Genomic DNA, 16889 nt, shown 5'->3' on the forward strand with positions numbered 1-16889 from the left:
ACATAAAAATCTACCCAATTGGCTTGCTTATGGCTCAAGAAAGTGCATAATTCAATTGAAAACAAAAGAAAAAGGCTAGTGAAACTAGGCTAAGATGACTTGTCATCATCGGTGTCCAAGATCACAAAATCCGCAGGGAAGATAAACTCCCCAACCTTCACTAACAGATTTTCCACAATTCCATTAGGTGTCTTGATTGATCTGTCGGCCATGACTAGTGACATCCTAGTGGGTTTGAGTTCTTCTATAGCAAGCTTTCTCATCATGGACAGGGGCATTAAGTTGATACTAGCCCCAAGATCATAGAGAGCTTTGTCCAAGGTTAGTTTGCCAATGGTGCATGATACTACAAAACTCCCTGGATCTTTAAGCTTTGGTGGGATTCCTTTTTGGAGCACAGCGCTACATTCCTTACTGAGCATTACCGTCTCCTTCTCATTCCAGTCTATTTTCATGTTGATGAGCTCCTTTAAGAACTTGGCATATAGAGGCATTTGCTCCAATGCCTCAGCCAAAGGTATGTTGATCTCCAGCTTCTTGAAAGTCTCAAGGAATTTGTGGAAATGTTGATCCTTTGCTTCTTTTTGGAATCTCTGTGGATAGGATAGTGGAGGTGTAAGACTCTTCTCCACTTGCTGTTGTTTTGGATTTGGTTCTTCCATGATCTGCTTTCCCTTCTTTAAATTCTGTGGTTGGTTGTTCTCTTCTGTGAGCTTTTCTGGGACATTCTTGCTTGTTATGTCCTTGTTGTTAGCTCCATCTTTCTCTATTGGTTCTTTGTCACTCTCCGTAAGTTTCTTGGTTGCCCTTTGGTTGCCATCCACCAATGTCTTTCCACTCCTTAATTGCACAGCTTTGTATTCTTCTTTTGGATTAGGAATGGTATCACTTGGTAGTGAGCTTGAAGGTCTCTCAATAGAAATCTGCTTGGAGATTTGTCCAATCTGCCTTTCTAGGCTCTTCATGGAAGCTTCTTGGTTCTTTGTTGTCAATTCTTGGTTCTTCATCATCTTCTCCATGAGTATCTCTAGATTAGTAATCCTCTGAGAGTCTTGTGAGATTGGTTGGTTTTGGGGTGTTGATGGATGATGGTAAGTGTTTTGGTTAGTTGGTTGCTTATTGGGTGGATAATGGTAAGAGTTGGGGTAATTATTTTGGGGTTTTCTGTAAAAGTTTTGGTTAGTTGGCTGCTGGTTGTGATTTTGGTTGTTTCTTAGAGTGTTTTGAGCTGAGTTTCTTTGCCATGGTTGTTGGTTTTGGTTGTGGTTGTCTCCCCACCTAAGGTTTGGGTGGTTCTTCCAAGATGATTTGTAGGTGTCACCATACACTTCATTTGATCCAGAATTTTGGTTGTTCATATAGTGCACTTGCTCTTGTTGCTGTTCTTTTTGGTTCTCTTCATTTTGTCCCCAAGGAGTTGATGGTTGGCTTGTGGCACTCAGTGATGCAACCTGAAGGCTATCAATTCTCTTGGCCATTTGCTCAAATTGTTGCTGAATCTGCTACTGCATCACTTTGTGTTGAGCCAAAATTGTATCCACTCCTTCCAATTCTAACACTCCCTTCCTCTGTGATGGTTGGCGTTGCCTTTGGTGAGCAAAGAAGTATTAGTTGTTGGCCACCATATCAATGAGGTTTTGAGCTTCCTCTGCAGTTTTCATCAATTGTAATGATCCTCCTGCTGAGTGATCAAGTGCCTCTTGAGCCTTCAGAGTAAGTCCTTCATAGAAGTTCTGCAGCTTGTCCCACTCAGTGAACATTTCTGGTGGACATTTCCTTAGCAGAGCCTTATATCTTTCCCATGCCTCATATAAATTTTCAGCATCCATTTGAGTGAATGTCTATACCTCAGTCTTCAATCTTATGATCCTTTGAGGGGGATAAAATTTGGCAAGAAACTTGCTCACCAAATCATTCCAAGTGTTGATGCTCTCCTTTGGAAATATTTCTAGCCATTGAGTGGCTTTGTCCCTGATAGAGAATGGAAAGAGCAGTAACTTGTAGCTATCAGGAGGCACACCATTGGTTTTGACAGTGTCACAAATCCTCAAGAAGGTAGATAGATGTTGATTCGGGTCCTCCAATGGCCCTCCTCCAAAAGAGCAGTTATTTTGGACCAATGTGATGAGTTGTGGCTTTAGTTCAAAGTTGTTTGCATTGACATTAGGGGTAAGAATGCTACTCCCACAATGTCGAGCATTTGCAAATGTATAGGAGGCCAGTACTCTCCTCTATTGTGGGTTATTGTTGGCCCCTCCTTCTGGTTGATTGAGATTTGATGGATCTCCTTCCATTTCTTGGAATTCCTCCTCAGATTCTTCCTCTCCAATAACGTTTTTCCCTCTTTCAGCTCTTCTTAATCTTCGAAGAGTTCTTTGGTCAATTTCAGAGAGAATAGGGGAAGCTCTTCCTGTACCTGACATACAAACACACAACAAGAAACACACAGATCCAGAAAACCAGTGAAACTTCAATCTATTGCTAGAATGAAGTTTTAGTTAGTTTAAGCAAAAATTCAAACAGTTAGTGTGTTAGTTAAAAATAAAGAAAAAGTGCTTGATCTAGACCACCACTTCACTTAATCATTGTCAATCTATTTCAATCCCCGGCAACGGCGCCAAAAACTTGATGTGTGGAAAACGATCCAACACAAAACTCACCGGCAAGTGTACCGGGTCGCATCAAGTAATAAAACTCACGGGAGTGAGGTCGATCCCTCAGGGATTGAAGGATTGAGCAATTTTAGTTTAGTGGTTGATTTAGTCAAGCGAATCAAGTATTGGTTGAGTGATTTTGTATCCAACAGTAAGTAAATGACAGAAAATGTAAAGGGGGAGGGAAGAATTGCAAAAATTAAAGAGAATTGAAAGTAAAGGTGCTGAATCTTAAAGGACAAGAAATTAAATGACCGAAACTTAAAGTGCAAGAAATGTAAATTGTAGTAACTTAAAGTGCAAGAAATATAAATTGCTTGAATGGAAAAGGGATTTGAGGACTGGGAATTCAGAATTTAAGCAAGGAAAATTTAATTGCAGCAATTAATAAAGCAGAAGATTGAATTGGAAGTAACTAGAATTCAAACAGGAAGTGAGAATGTAATTGCAGCAGTGGTTTAACAGAAGAACTAAAAAGAAAATTGGGTCTCAGGACTCCAGAGACTAGATAGCAAAGTCTAGATCTCAATTGCCTTCCCAGATCCAAGTTCACAAAGCAATTAACAAGAAATAAAGGATGAAGCAATAAAGGAAATTGGATTCAACTCAATTATGCAGAAGGGAAATTAAAGAGATCTTGAATGGAGATTGAGACAGAAATTCCTCAATTCTTCACACCCAAGACTCAAACAAGAAAAGTAAAAAGTGCTCAAGCAAGAACGAGAAAGAAGAGAGATCAATTCTCCTTCCCAATTCTCTAAGATCTCAGTTCAAAGCTCTCAATGAAGTCTCAGAATGTAAAAATTCAAAAATCAAAAGAAGGTCCTAATTACATCAAACTATCTCCTATTTATACACTTTCTATTCTTGGATTTTGGAATTTGGATGGGCTTTTGATTTGGTGAAGAAATGAATTAAATTGGATTTTTAATCCAATTTTCAGCCCATGAGAAAGTAGCTTCCAGGAGGCTGCCCTGCCCTTGTGGAGGGCAGAGCAGGAAATGGTGCATGCGGCCTCATTGCATGCGCTTGGTGCGTGTTCAAGATGCTGCCCTGCCCTTATGGAGGGTAGGGCAGTGTTGCCATGGTGCGCCAAGTGCTGCCCGTGCATGCGTGCTGCTGGCCGAGTGCTCATGCCCGTGCGTCCATGTTGTGCACCGGGCATGCACCAAGAAATGCTATCCTACCCTTGTGGAGGGCAGGGCGGTGTTGCCAATGGATGAAGTCCCAAGTTCGAAACTTGGTAGAGGCACACACTGCTCTTTTTTTCTTGGTTTTCTTGGCACCAAAGTAACGCGTAGTTCCTTGCTTCCTCATGGTGCTGTGTTCGATTCTTGGAGATTGAAAACAAGCCAATTTTTGCTTGTTTTCCTTGTATTTGAGCGCTACTCCTTTCCTCCTTGTTCTTGCGTTCGAAACCCATAGGAAACGCTAGGAAGCAATTTCCTTTGAATTATTCTTGGATGAAGCCCGATATTGCTCTTGAGGAGGGCAGGGCAGAGTTTTTGCTTCCTTTGGTCCTTGGCATCAAATTGTGCTCCGCCCTTATTGTGGGCTGATGAGTGGATAATTTGTACACTTTTTGGCATTGTTTTTAGTATGTTTTTGTTATGATTTAGTTAGTTTTTATTATATTTTTATTAGTTTTTAATTAAATTTCACTTTTCTGGACTTTACTATGAGTTTGTGTGTTTTTCTGTGATTTCAGGTATTTTCTGGCTGAAATTGAGGGACCTGAGCAAAAATCTGATCCAGAGACTCAAAAGGACTGCAGATGCTGTTGGATTCTGACCTCCCTTCACTCGAAGTGGATTTTCTGGAGCTACAGAAGCCCAATTGGCGCGCTCTCAACGGAGTTGGAAAGTAGACATCCTGGGCTTTCCAGAAATATATAATAGTCCATACTTTGATCAAGATTTGATGGCCCAAACCGGCGTTCAAAGTCACCTCAAGAAATTCCAGCGTTAAACGCCGGAACTGGCACCTAATTGGGAGTTAAACGCCCAAACTGGCACTAAAGCTGGCGTTTAACTCCAAGGAGAGTCTCTACACGAAAAAGCTTCATTGCTCAGCCCAAGCACACACCAAGTGGGCCCGGAAGTGGATTTTTATGTCATTTACACCCTAGGCTACTAGTTCTCTATATATAGGACCTTTTACTATTGTATTTTAAAAAAATCTTTGGACATCTAGTTCTTAGATCATAGAGAGACTTTTGGGTAGCTATCTTTGTTTTATGCTATCTTAGACCTTTGGGAGGCTGGCCATTCGGCCATGCCTAGACCTTGTTCTTATGTATTTTCAACGGTGGAGTTTCTACACACCATAGATTAAGGTGTGGAGCTCTGCTGTACCTCGAGTATTAATGCAATTACTATTGTTCTTCCATTCAATTCCGTTTGTTCTTTATCCAAGATATCACTTGTTCTTCAACATGATGAAGGTGATGATTGACGCCCATCACCATTCTCACTCATGAACAAGGTGACTGACAACCATTCTTGTTCTACAAGCATCTGAGGCTTAGTGAATATCTCTTGGATTCCTGATTGCACGATGCATGGTTGATCGCCTGACAACCGAGTGCTCGCCTGACAAACGAGCCAACTATTCCGTGAGATCAGAGTCTTCGTGGTATAGGCAAGAACTGATGGCAGCATTCAAGAGAATCCGGAAGGTCTAACCTTGTCTGTGGTATTCTGAGTAGGATTCAATGACTGAATGACTGTGACGTGCTTCAAACTCCTAGCAGGCTAGGGCGTTAGTGACAGACGCAAAAGTATCAATGGATATTATTCCGGCCTGACCGAGAACCGACAGCTGAATTCCGCTATGCCGTGACAGGACATATGCAATCGCTTTCACTGAGAGGATGGGAGGTAGCTGCTGACAACAGTGAAACCCTACACAAGCTTGCCATGGAAAGGAGTAAGAAGGATTGGATGAAGGCAGTAGGAAAGCAGAGAGACGGAAGGGAAGGCATCTTCATACACTTGTCTGAAGCTCTTACACCAATGATATGCATAAGTATCTCTATCTTTATCTTTATATTATTTTCGTTCATCATCATATACATTTGAGTTTGCCTGACTAAGATTTACAAGATGACCATAGCTTGCTTCAATGCTAACAATCTCCGCGGGATCGACCCTTACTCACGTAAGGTATTACTTGGACGACCCAGTGCACTTGCTGGTTAGTTGTGCGAAGTTGTGTAATGCCATGGTATTGAGCTACCACGTTTTTGGAGCCATTACCGGGGATTATGAGAGTTGTGAAAAGTATTGTTCACAATTTCGCGCACCAAGTTTTTGGCGCCGTTGCCGGGGATTGTTCAAGTTTTGAGCAAGCTTTTGGTAACAATGCCGGGGATTGTTCTAGTTTGGACAACTGACGGTTCATCTTGTTGCTTAGATTAGGTATTTATTTTTTTTCGAAATTCTTGAAGATGAATTCTAGAGTTTCATGATGATTTGTTGAAACCTGGCTGGCTGAGAAGCCATGTCTAATCTGATTGGACCGAGGTTTCAACTTATCACCACAAGAGCTTGTTGATTTTCATCAATTTTGCTTTTGGAGCAGTGATCTGCTAAGGCTTGGCTGACCTTTGGTCATGTCTAGTGTTTTGGACCGAAGCTTTCTTTGAAGGCTTGGCTGGCTGTGAAGCCATGTCTAATTCCTGGACCGGAGTCTTAGACTAGCATTGCACTGATTCCTGGAATTCTCATTAAGAATTTTGATACCTTTTTCCACTTAATTTTCGAAAAAAAAAAAACACAAAAAAAATTACAAAATCATAAAAACCAAAAAAATATATTTGCTGTTTCTTGCTTGAGTCTAGAGTCTCATCTTAAGTTTGGTGTCAAATGCATGTTTTTGTTACATTTTTCGAATCCATGCATATATTTCTTTGTTTTGATCTTTGAATTCTTTTGGCTTGAGTATTTATGTGTCTCATATAGTGTCAGTAGTACACAAACTGCTAAGTTTGGTGTCTTGCATGCATTGTTATTTGATTCTTGTTGCATTTTGATTACTAAAAAATCCAAAAATATTTTTAATTTGTGCCTTTTCAAGTCAATAATACAAAGAATTGAAGATTCAGAACATACTGCAGAGGAATTATACAGAAAAAGCTGAGCATTCAAAAATGCCCAGTGAAGAAGGCAGACTGGCGTTTAAACGCCAGCCAGGGTACCTGGTTGGGCGTTTAACGCCCAAAAAGGTAGCATTTTGGGCGTTAAACGCCAGAATGTATACCATTCTGGGCGTTTAACGCCAGGATGGTGCTAGGGGGAAGATTTTGTTTTCAAATCAATTTTTTTCAAGTTTTCAAAGTTTTTCAAAACCAAATCTTTTTCAAATCATATCTTTTCAATCAAATGTTTTCAAAATCAATTTCTTTCCTTTTTCAAAGATACTTACTATCAATTAATGATTTGATTCAACATTTCAAGTATATTGCCTTTTCTGTTGAGGAAGGTTTTATGTTTGAATCATATCTTTTCTTGTTAGGCAAGTCATCAATTTCTTTTTAAATCATATCTTTTCAAATTGTTTTCAAAACAAATCTTTTTAAAATGTTTTTCAAATCATATCTTCTCAATTATATCTTTTTAAAACCATAACTTTTCAATCAAATCTTTTAATCACATTCTTTTTCAAAATAGTTTTCAATCAAATCTTTTAATTTCTAATTTCAAAATCTTTTTCAAAAATCACTTGATTTCTTTTTTACTTTTAATTTTCGAAAATTATCAATCAAATTTTCAAAATGTTTTCAAAATCTTTTAATTGAATTTTCAAAAATTCTCTTCCCTCCTTCCCACATCCTTCTATTTATGGAGTACCACTCCTTCTAAATGCACAATTCGAACCTTATCTAATTAAAGTTCGAATTCTTCTTCTCCTTCTTCTTACTATTTCTCTTTTCCTCTGACACTTCAAGGAATCTCTATACTGTGACATAGAGGATTCCACATTTTCTTTTTCTCTCCTCTTTCATATGAGCAGGAGCAGAGACAAAGGCATTCTTGTTGAAGCTGATCCTGAACCTGAAAAGACCTTGAAGAGAAAGCTAAGAGAAGCTAAAGCACAACTCTCTTTAGAGGACCTGACCGAATTCTTCAAGGAAGAAGAACACATGGCAGCCGAAAACAACAACAATGCCAACAATGCAAGGAAGGTGCTGGGTGACTTCACTGCACCTACTCCTGATTTTTATGGGAGAAGCATCTCTATCCCTGCCATTGGAGCAAACAACTTTGAGCTTAAGCCTCAATTAGTTTCTCTAATGCAACAGAATTGCAAGTTCCATGGACTTCCAATGGAAGATCCTCATCAGTTCTTAGCTGAATTCTTGCAAATCTGTGACACAGTCAAGACTAATGGGGTTAACCCTGAGGTCTACAGACTGATGCTATTCCCTTTTGCTGTAAGAGACAGAGCTAGAATATGGTTGGATTCTCAACCTAAAGAAAGCCTGGACTCTTGGGAGAAGCTAGTCAATGCCTTCTTGGCAAAGTTCTTTCCACCACAAAGATGGAGTAAGCTTAGAGTGGAAGTCAAAACCTTCAGACAGAAGGATGGAGAATCCCTCTATGAAGCTTGGGAATGATACAAACAATTAATCAGAAGATGTCCCTCAGACATGCTTTCTGAATGGAGCATCATAGGTATTTTCTATGATGGTCTCTCTGAACTATCCAAGATGTCTTTGGATAGCTCTGCTGGAGGATCTCTTCATCTGAAGAAGACGCCTGCAGAAGCTCAAGAATTGATTGAAATGGTTGCAAATAACCAATTCATGTACACTTCTGAAAGGAATCCTGTGAACAATGGGACTAGTCAGAAGAAAGGAGTTCTTGAGATTGACACTTTGAATGCCATATTGGCTCAGAACAAGATATTGACTCAACAAGTCAATTTGATTTCTCAAAGTCTGTCTGGAATGCAAAATGCACCAAACAGTACTAAGGATGCTTCATCTGAGGAAGAAGCTTATGATCCTGAGAACCCTTCCATGGAAGAGGTGAATTACCTAGGAGAACCCTATGGAAACACCTATAATTCTTCATGGAGAAATCACCCAAATCTCTCATGGAAGAATCAAGAGAGACCTCAACAAGGTTTCAATAACAATAATGGTGGAAGAAACAGGTTTAGCAATAGCAAGCCTTTTCCATCATCTTCTCAGCAACAGACAGAGAGTTCTAAGCAGAATACTTCTGACTTAGCAACAACGGTCTCTGATCTAATAAAGACCACTCAAAGTTTCATGAATGAAACAAGGTCCTCCATAAAAAATTTGGAAGGACAAGTGGGTCAGCTGAGCAAGAAAGTTACTGAACTCCCTCCTAGTACTCTCCCAAGTAATACAGAAGAAAATCCAAAAGGAGAGTGCAAAGCCATAACCATGGCCGAATGTGGAGAGGAAAGAGAGGAGGAGGACGCCACTGAGGAAGACCTCAGTGGGCGTGTACCAATCTCCTCTGAGTTCCAATGGGAATCTGAGGCTCAAAATGAGACCATAGAGATTCCATTGGACTTACTTCTGCCATTCATGAGCTCTGATGAGTATTCTTCCTCTGAAGAGGATGAGTATGTCACTGAAGAGCAAGTTGCTAAATACCTTGGAGCAATCATGAAGCTAAATGACAAGTTATTTGGAAATGAGACTTGGGAGGATGAACCTCCCTTGCTCACCAAAGAACTGGATGACTTGTCTAGGCAGAAACTGCCTCAAAAGAGGCAAGATCCTGGGAAGTTTTCTATACCTTGTACCATAGGCACCATGACCTTCAAGAAGGCCTTGTGTGACTTAGGGTCAAGTGTAAACCTCATGCCCCTCTCTGTAATGGAGAAATTAGGGATCTTTGAGGTGCAAGCTGCAAGAATCTCATTAGAGATGGCAGACAATTCAAGAAAACAAGCTAATGGACTTGTAGAGAATGTTTTGGTGAAGATTGAAGACCATTACATCCCTACTGATTTCATAGTCCTAGAGACTGGGAAGTGCATGGATGAATCCATCATCCTTGGCAGACCCTTCCTAGCCACAGCAAAGGCTGTGATTGATGTTGATAGAGGAGAGTTGATCATTCAAGTGAATGAAGAATCCTTGGTGTTTAAGGCCCAAGGACATCCCTCTATCATCATGGAGAGGAAGCATGAAGAGCTTCTCTCAAAACAGAGCCAAGCAGAGCCCCCACAGTCAAACTCTAAGTTTGGTGTTGGGAGGCCACAACCAAACTCTAAGTTTGGTGTTGAACCCCCACATTCAAACTCTAAGTTTGGTGTTGGGAGGTTCCAACACGGTTCTGAGCAATTCTGAGGCTCCATGAGAGTCCTCTGTCAAGCTAATGACATTAAAGAAGCGCTTGTTGGGAGGCAACCCAATGTTTTATAGTTAACTATTTTCTTTTGTTATTTTATCTTTTTTGTAGGTTGATGATCATAAGAAGTCACAAAAACAATGAAAAAAGCAAAAACAGAATGAAAAACAGGAAAAAAAATAGCACACCCTGGAGGAGAAGAAGCTGGCGTTCAAACGCCAGTAATGCTAGCTGTTGGGCATTTAACGCCCAGTCTGGCACCCTTCTGGGCGTTAAACGCCAGAAAGGGGCACCAGACTGGCGTTAAACGCCAGTAAAGGGCAACAACCTGGCGTTAAACGCCAGGAATGGGCACCAGCCCGGCGTTTAACGCCAGAAATAGCTCAAAACGTGATTTTGAGCAACATTTGGTGCAGGGATGACTTTTCCTTGACACCACAGGATCTGTGGACCCCACAGGACCCCACCATCACTCTCTCTCTTCTTCCCCCATTCACCAATCACCTCAATACCTCTTCCCCAAAAACCCTTCACCTATCAAATCCCATCTTTCTCTTCACCACTCACATCCATCCTTCATAAATCCCACCAACCTCACCCTTCAAATTCAAACCACTTTCCCTCCCAAACCCACCCATCATGGCCGAACCATTACCCCCCCTCTCCTATATATACCCTTCTTCAACCCTTCATTTCACACAACCTAAACACCCCTTCTTTCCCTTCTTGGCCGAACACACCACCTTCCCCCTCTTCCTCATTTCTTCTTCTTCTACTCTCTTCTTTCTTCTTTTGCTCGAGGACGAGCAAACATTTTAAGTTTGGTGTGGTAAAAGCGTTGCTTTTTCGTTTTTCCATAACCGTTTATGGCATCCAAGGCCGGAGAAACCTCTAGAAAGAGGAAAGGGAAGGCAAAGGCTTCCACCTCCGAGTCATGGGAGATGGATAGATTCCTCTCAAGGGTGCATCAAGTCCACTTCTATGAAGTTGTGGCCTTGAAGAAGGTGATCCCCGAAGTCCCTTTTCACTCAAAAAGGGTGAATATCCGGAGATCCGCCATGAGATCCGAAGAAGAGGTTGGGAAGTACTTACCAACCCCATTCAACAAGTCGGAATCTTGATGGTTCAAGAGTTCTATGCCAATGCATGGATCACCAAGAACCATGACCAAAGTGTGAACCCGAATCCAAAGAATTATCTCACTATGGTTCGGGGGAAATACTTGGATTTTAGTCCGGAGAGTGTGAGGGTGGCGTTCAACTTGCCTATGATGCAAGGAGATGAGCATCCTTACACTAGAAGGGTCAACTTTGATCAAAGGTTGGACCAAGTCCTCACAACCATATGTGAAGAGGGCGCACGATGGAAGCAAGATTCAAGAGGCAAGCCGGTTCAATTAAGAAGGCATGACCTCAAGCCCGTGGCTAGAGGATGGTTAGAGTTCATACAACGCTCAATCATTCCCACTAGCAACCGGTCCGAAGTTACCATAGACCGGGCCATCATGATCCATAGCATCATGATTGGAGAAGAAATAGAAGTTCATGAGGTTATAGCCCAAGAACTCTACAAGGTGGCGGACAAGACCTCCACTTTGGCAAGGTTAGCCTTTCCTCATTCATCTGTCACCTCTGTATTCAGTTGGAGTTGACATAGAGGGAGATACCCCCATTGATGAGGACAAGCCCATCACCAAGAAAAAGATGGAGTACACAAGAGACCCCTCTCACCAAGAGATCCCTGAGATTCCTCAAGGGATGCACTTCCTCCACAAAACTATTGGGAGCAACTAAACACCTCCCTAGGAGAATTGAGTTCCAACATGGGACAACTAAGGGTGGAGCATCAAGAACACTCCATTCTCCTCCATGAAATTAGAGAAGACCAAAGAATCATGAGGGAGGAGCAACAAAGACAAGGAAGAGACATTGAGGAGCTCAAGCACTCCATAGGATCTTCAAGAGCAAGAAAGAGCCGCCATCACTAAGGTGGACCCGTTCCTTGATTTCCTTGTTCTTTATTCTTCTGTTTTTCGATTTTTATGCTTTATGTTATCCATGTTTGTGTCTTGTGATCATTAGTGTCTTAGTGTCTATGCCTTAAAGTTATGAATGTCCTATGAATCCATCACCTTTCTTGAATAAAAATTGTTCTTAATTGAAAAGGAGAAGAATTGCATGAATTCTGAATTTTATAATAGTTTAATTATTTTGATGTGGTGGCAACCCTTTTGTTCTCTGAATGTATGCTTGAACAGTGCATATGTCTTTTGAACTTGTGGTTCATGAATGTTGGCTCTTGAAAGAATGATGAAAAAGGAGACATGTTACTGAGGATCAGAAAAATCATTAAAAATGATTCTTGAAGCAAGAAAAAGCAGTGAATACAAAAAAAAAAGAGAAAAAGCAAACGAAAAAAAAAATCGAAAAAAAAAGAAAGAAAAAGAAAGAAATAAAGTTGTGATCCAAGGCAATAAGAGTGTGCTTAAGAACCCTGGACACCTCTAATTGGGGACTTAGCAAAGCTGAGTCACAATCTGAAAAGGTTCACCCAATTATGTGTCTGTGGCATGTATGTATCCGGTGGTAATACTGGAAGACAGAGTGCTTTGGGCCACAGCCAAGACTCAATAAATAGCTATATTCAAGAATCATCATACTTTACTAGGAGAATCATTAACACTATCTGGATTCTAAGTTCCTAAGGAAGCCAATCATTCTGAATTACAAGGGATAGAGTGAGATGCCAAAACTATTCAGAAGCAAAAAGATAAAAGCCCCGCTCATCTAATTAATACTGATCTTCATAGATGTTTTTGGAGTTCATTGCATATTCTCTTCTTTTTATCTTATTTGATCTTCAGTTGCATGGGGACAAGCAACAATTTAAGTTTGGTGTTGTGATGAGCGGATAATTTGTACACTTTTTGGCATTGTTTTTAGTATGTTTTTGTTATGATTTAGTTAGTTTTTATTATATTTTTATTAGTTTTTAATTAAATTTCACTTTTCTGGACTTTACTATGAGTTTGTGTGTTTTTCTGTGATTTCAGGTATTTTCTGGCTGAAATTGAGGGACCTGAGCAAAAATCTGATCCAGAGACTCAAAAGGACTGCAGATGCTGTTGGATTCTGACCTCCCTGCACTCGAAGTGGATTTTCTGGAGCTACAGAAGCCCAATTGGCGCGCTCTCAACGGCGTTGGAAAGTAGACATCCTGGGCTTTCCAGCAATATAATAGTCCATACTTTGCCCAAGATTGATGGCCCAAACCGGCGTTCAAAGTCACCTCAAGAAATTCCAGCGTTAAACGCCGGAACTGGCACCTAATTGGGAGTTAAACGCCCAAACTGGCACTAAAGCTGGCGTTTAACTCCAAGGAGAGTCTCTACACGAAAAAGCTTCATTGCTCAGCCCAAGCACACACCAAGTGGGCCGGAAGTGGATTTTTATGTCATTTACACCCTAGACTACTAGTTCTCTATATATAGGACCTTTTACTATTGTATTTAAAAAAATCTTTGGACATCTAGTTCTTAGATCATAGAGAGACTTTTGGGTAGCTATCTTTGTTTTATGCTATCTTAGACCTTTGGGAGGCTGGCCATTCGGCCATGCCTAGACTTGTTCTTATGTATTTTCAACGGTGGAGTTTCTACACACCATAGATTAAGGTGTGGAGCTCTGCTGTACCTCGAGTATTAATGCAATTACTATTGTTCTTCCATTCAATTCCGCTTATTCTTTATCCAAGATATCACTTGTTCTTCAACATGATGAAGGTGATGATTGACGCCCATCACCATTCTCACTCATGAACAAGGTGACTGACAACCATTCTTGTTCTACAAGCATCTGAGGCTTAGTGAATATCTCTGGATTCCTGATTGCACGATGCATGGTTGATCGCCTGACAACGAGTGCTCGCCTGACAAACGAGCCAACCATTCCGTGAGATCAGAGTCTTCGTGGTATAGGCAAGAACTGATGGCAGCATTCAAGAGAATCCGGAAGGTCTAACCTTGTCTGTGGTATTCTGAGTAGGATTCAATGACTGAATGACTGTGACGTGCTTCAAACTCCTAGCAGGCTAGGGCGTTAGTGACAGACGCAAAAGTATCAATGGATATTATTCCGGCCTGACCGAGAACCGACAGCTGAATTCCGCTATGCCGTGACAGGACATATGCAATCGCTTTCACTGAGAGGATGGGAGGTAGCTGCTGACAACAGTGAAACCCTACACAAGCTTGCCATGGAAAGGAGTAAGAAGGATTGGATGAAGGCAGTAGGAAAGCAGAGAGACGGAAGGGAAGGCATCTTCATACACTTGTCTGAAGCTCTTACACCAATGATATGCATAAGTATCTCTATCTTTATCTTTATATTATTTTCGTTCATCATCATATACATTTGAGTTTGCCTGACTAAGATTTACAAGATGACCATAGCTTGCTTCAATGCTAACAATCTCCGTGGGATCGACCCTTACTCACGTAAGGTATTACTTGGACGACCCAGTGCACTTGCTGGTTAGTTGTGCGAAGTTGTGTAATGCCATGGTATTGAGCTACCACGTTTTTGGAGCCATTACCGGGGATTATGAGAGTTGTGAAAAGTACTGTTCACAATTTCGCGCACCATGGGCAAGGCAGTGATGCTTTTCAAGGCTTGGTTCATTATGCTGCTCTCCTGGAGGGCAGTGTGCTCTTGTGGAGGGCAGTGTTTGCTTCGTCCTTCTATGTTGCACCACACTTCTCATCTCTTGGCCACACTTCTTAAGCCACGTTTTCTTTTTTTCTTCCTTTCTTCACCTACAAGAAACCAAAACAACCAATCAAAGTATCTCTAAACTCATAAGGTTTATAATTCATTAAAAATCAATAAATTTTAGCTCAAACCTCATGATTTAGCATCAATTTAATGGTGGTTGTTTGATTTAAAGAAGTCATGCATTTTCATTCCAAATTACTTACTTAGGATGCAAGAAAGTGCATAAAGACTAATGAAACAAGTGAAATTAGCTTGAAAAATGGGTATATGATGACTTGTCATCACAACACCAAACTTAAATCTTGCTTGTCCCCAAGCAAGCATCAAAACTAAGAGAAAATGAAATGAACAAGGAGAGAAAACATATCCTTATTAGGCATATAGCAGAATTTGATTCATGGAGTTTTTATGCAGACAATGATAACTTAAGTTATTGTTTGCTGTTACATAATATACATTTTTCCTCAAAGGCTTACTAAACTTGCTGTTATAAGGTTTACTCTTTACTTGCTCCCTTGCTAACTTTTCTTTTCTCATTTTGCTTAACAAGCTTATTATTCTTTGAAGGCTTGGTATCAAATGTTGCAGTAGTAGCCTTTGGCTTTATTTTTACTCAACATCTTTCCACCACAGACACATGCCTCACTATTTCCTCCTAGGATCATTGATGCCCAGCATCTCTTTGGATAACTAAATGTTCTGTATCTAGGTTGCTCTTTATTGTGGACTTTCAATTGGCCATCCCAAATCAGTTGATCTAAGTGACCGGGTTTTGAAATACCCCTCAGAATTTACTTGGCCAAGCATATCCTAGTACAAGAACACCACAGGCATGTGTCCTAGGGTCCAAGCTATTGGTGTCCAGCCTTTATTCTTTGTTTTTCTTGCCACGTTGGCTTTTTCTACTTCTTTTTCTTTCTGTTTTATTTTTGCTCTCAAGGGATTTTTTTTCACTGATAGGAACCTTTATAACAGCAAGCTAGCTCACACTTCAATGAAAATGACATTATGCAGCAATTATTTCATGAGTTATGCATTTAATCAAACACATACACCACCATTAACTTCCATTCTAACTTATGCAACATTGGATATTTACTTTCCAATTCAAAACAATTCTCTTTTATTCAAGCATATGGGAAACAAAACAAAATTCAGCTAGGTGATGAGTGACAAGCATCATGCAGATCAGCATTCTTATCAAACAATTTCACTTGCAGCTAGATAAACACTTTAACAGGACATACAAAGGTTCCCAGTTTCAAAACACTTCACAGCAGCAAGGATTAAGTTTAGATACAACCTTTGAAGTTGCACCCCTTTGATTCTTCCTTCTGTTATATCCTCTTTGAGTTAAGATGCACAATATCTTCAATGGCTGGCTATTGTCCTGCATAGTTCTCAAAGGTTGCTTGCTTCTCAAGCCTTTGTGCAATTGGTTAGTCTAAAAATAATTATGGCTTTTTGAACTTACTTTGGTGTATGAACACCAATCTTAGTCCCTTGCCACTAGTTTTCATGCATCAACTTGACCATATGTGAAACCTTGTGTCCTTGCTAAAGGTTATGGAATTAAAACTAGAAAGCAGTTAAATAGTTGGATAATTTGTTTGATTGCTTGGAGCTAGCATTATGCAAGAGGTGAGAATGTGCTTTTAAATGTGGTTTTTGGTGGAACACCAAACTTAGAATCTTTCATTCTCCCTTAAATTGTTTTGGTGTGCAACACCAAACTTAGCTCCTTGCAATGCATACCAATTATTCAACATTTTTATTGAAAAAGCTATGAAAAGAAAACTACCTCAGGTTGGGTTGCCTCTCAACAAGCACTTCTTTATTGTCACTAGCTTGACATCTTCTATTTTTTCTTCAAGAAGGATTTAAGTTCTGAACCTCTTTTTCCTTGTCCTCCTAGGTATAGCTTTGCTCTGTGACCATTTGCTGTGAATTGACTCTTTGTTGCTTCGTCTAGGAATTCAATACTCCCATAAGGAAAGACCTTAGTTACCAAATATGGACCAGTCCACTTAGATATAAGCTTGCCAGGGAATATCTTGAGTCATGAGTTGTACAAGAGTACTTGTTGCCCAGGTTTGAATTCTTTCTTCAAGATCTTCCTGTCATGCCAC

At 40.4% G+C, this 16889-nt stretch overlaps 1 non-coding gene across 1 annotated transcript; it reads right to left on the reverse strand.

Annotated features, from left to right (window-relative positions):
* Positions 1 to 8202: 8202 nt before the first annotated feature.
* Positions 8203 to 8310, reverse strand: LOC130952749 (small nucleolar RNA R71). Its single transcript, XR_009074926.1, has one exon. It is a non-coding gene; the product is annotated as a small nucleolar RNA R71 (small nucleolar RNA).
* Positions 8311 to 16889: the final 8579 nt, after the last annotated feature.

Source organism: Arachis stenosperma, chromosome 9 (genome assembly GCF_014773155.1).
Source record: "Arachis stenosperma cultivar V10309 chromosome 9, arast.V10309.gnm1.PFL2, whole genome shotgun sequence".
Taxonomy (NCBI): domain Eukaryota; kingdom Viridiplantae; phylum Streptophyta; class Magnoliopsida; order Fabales; family Fabaceae; genus Arachis; species Arachis stenosperma.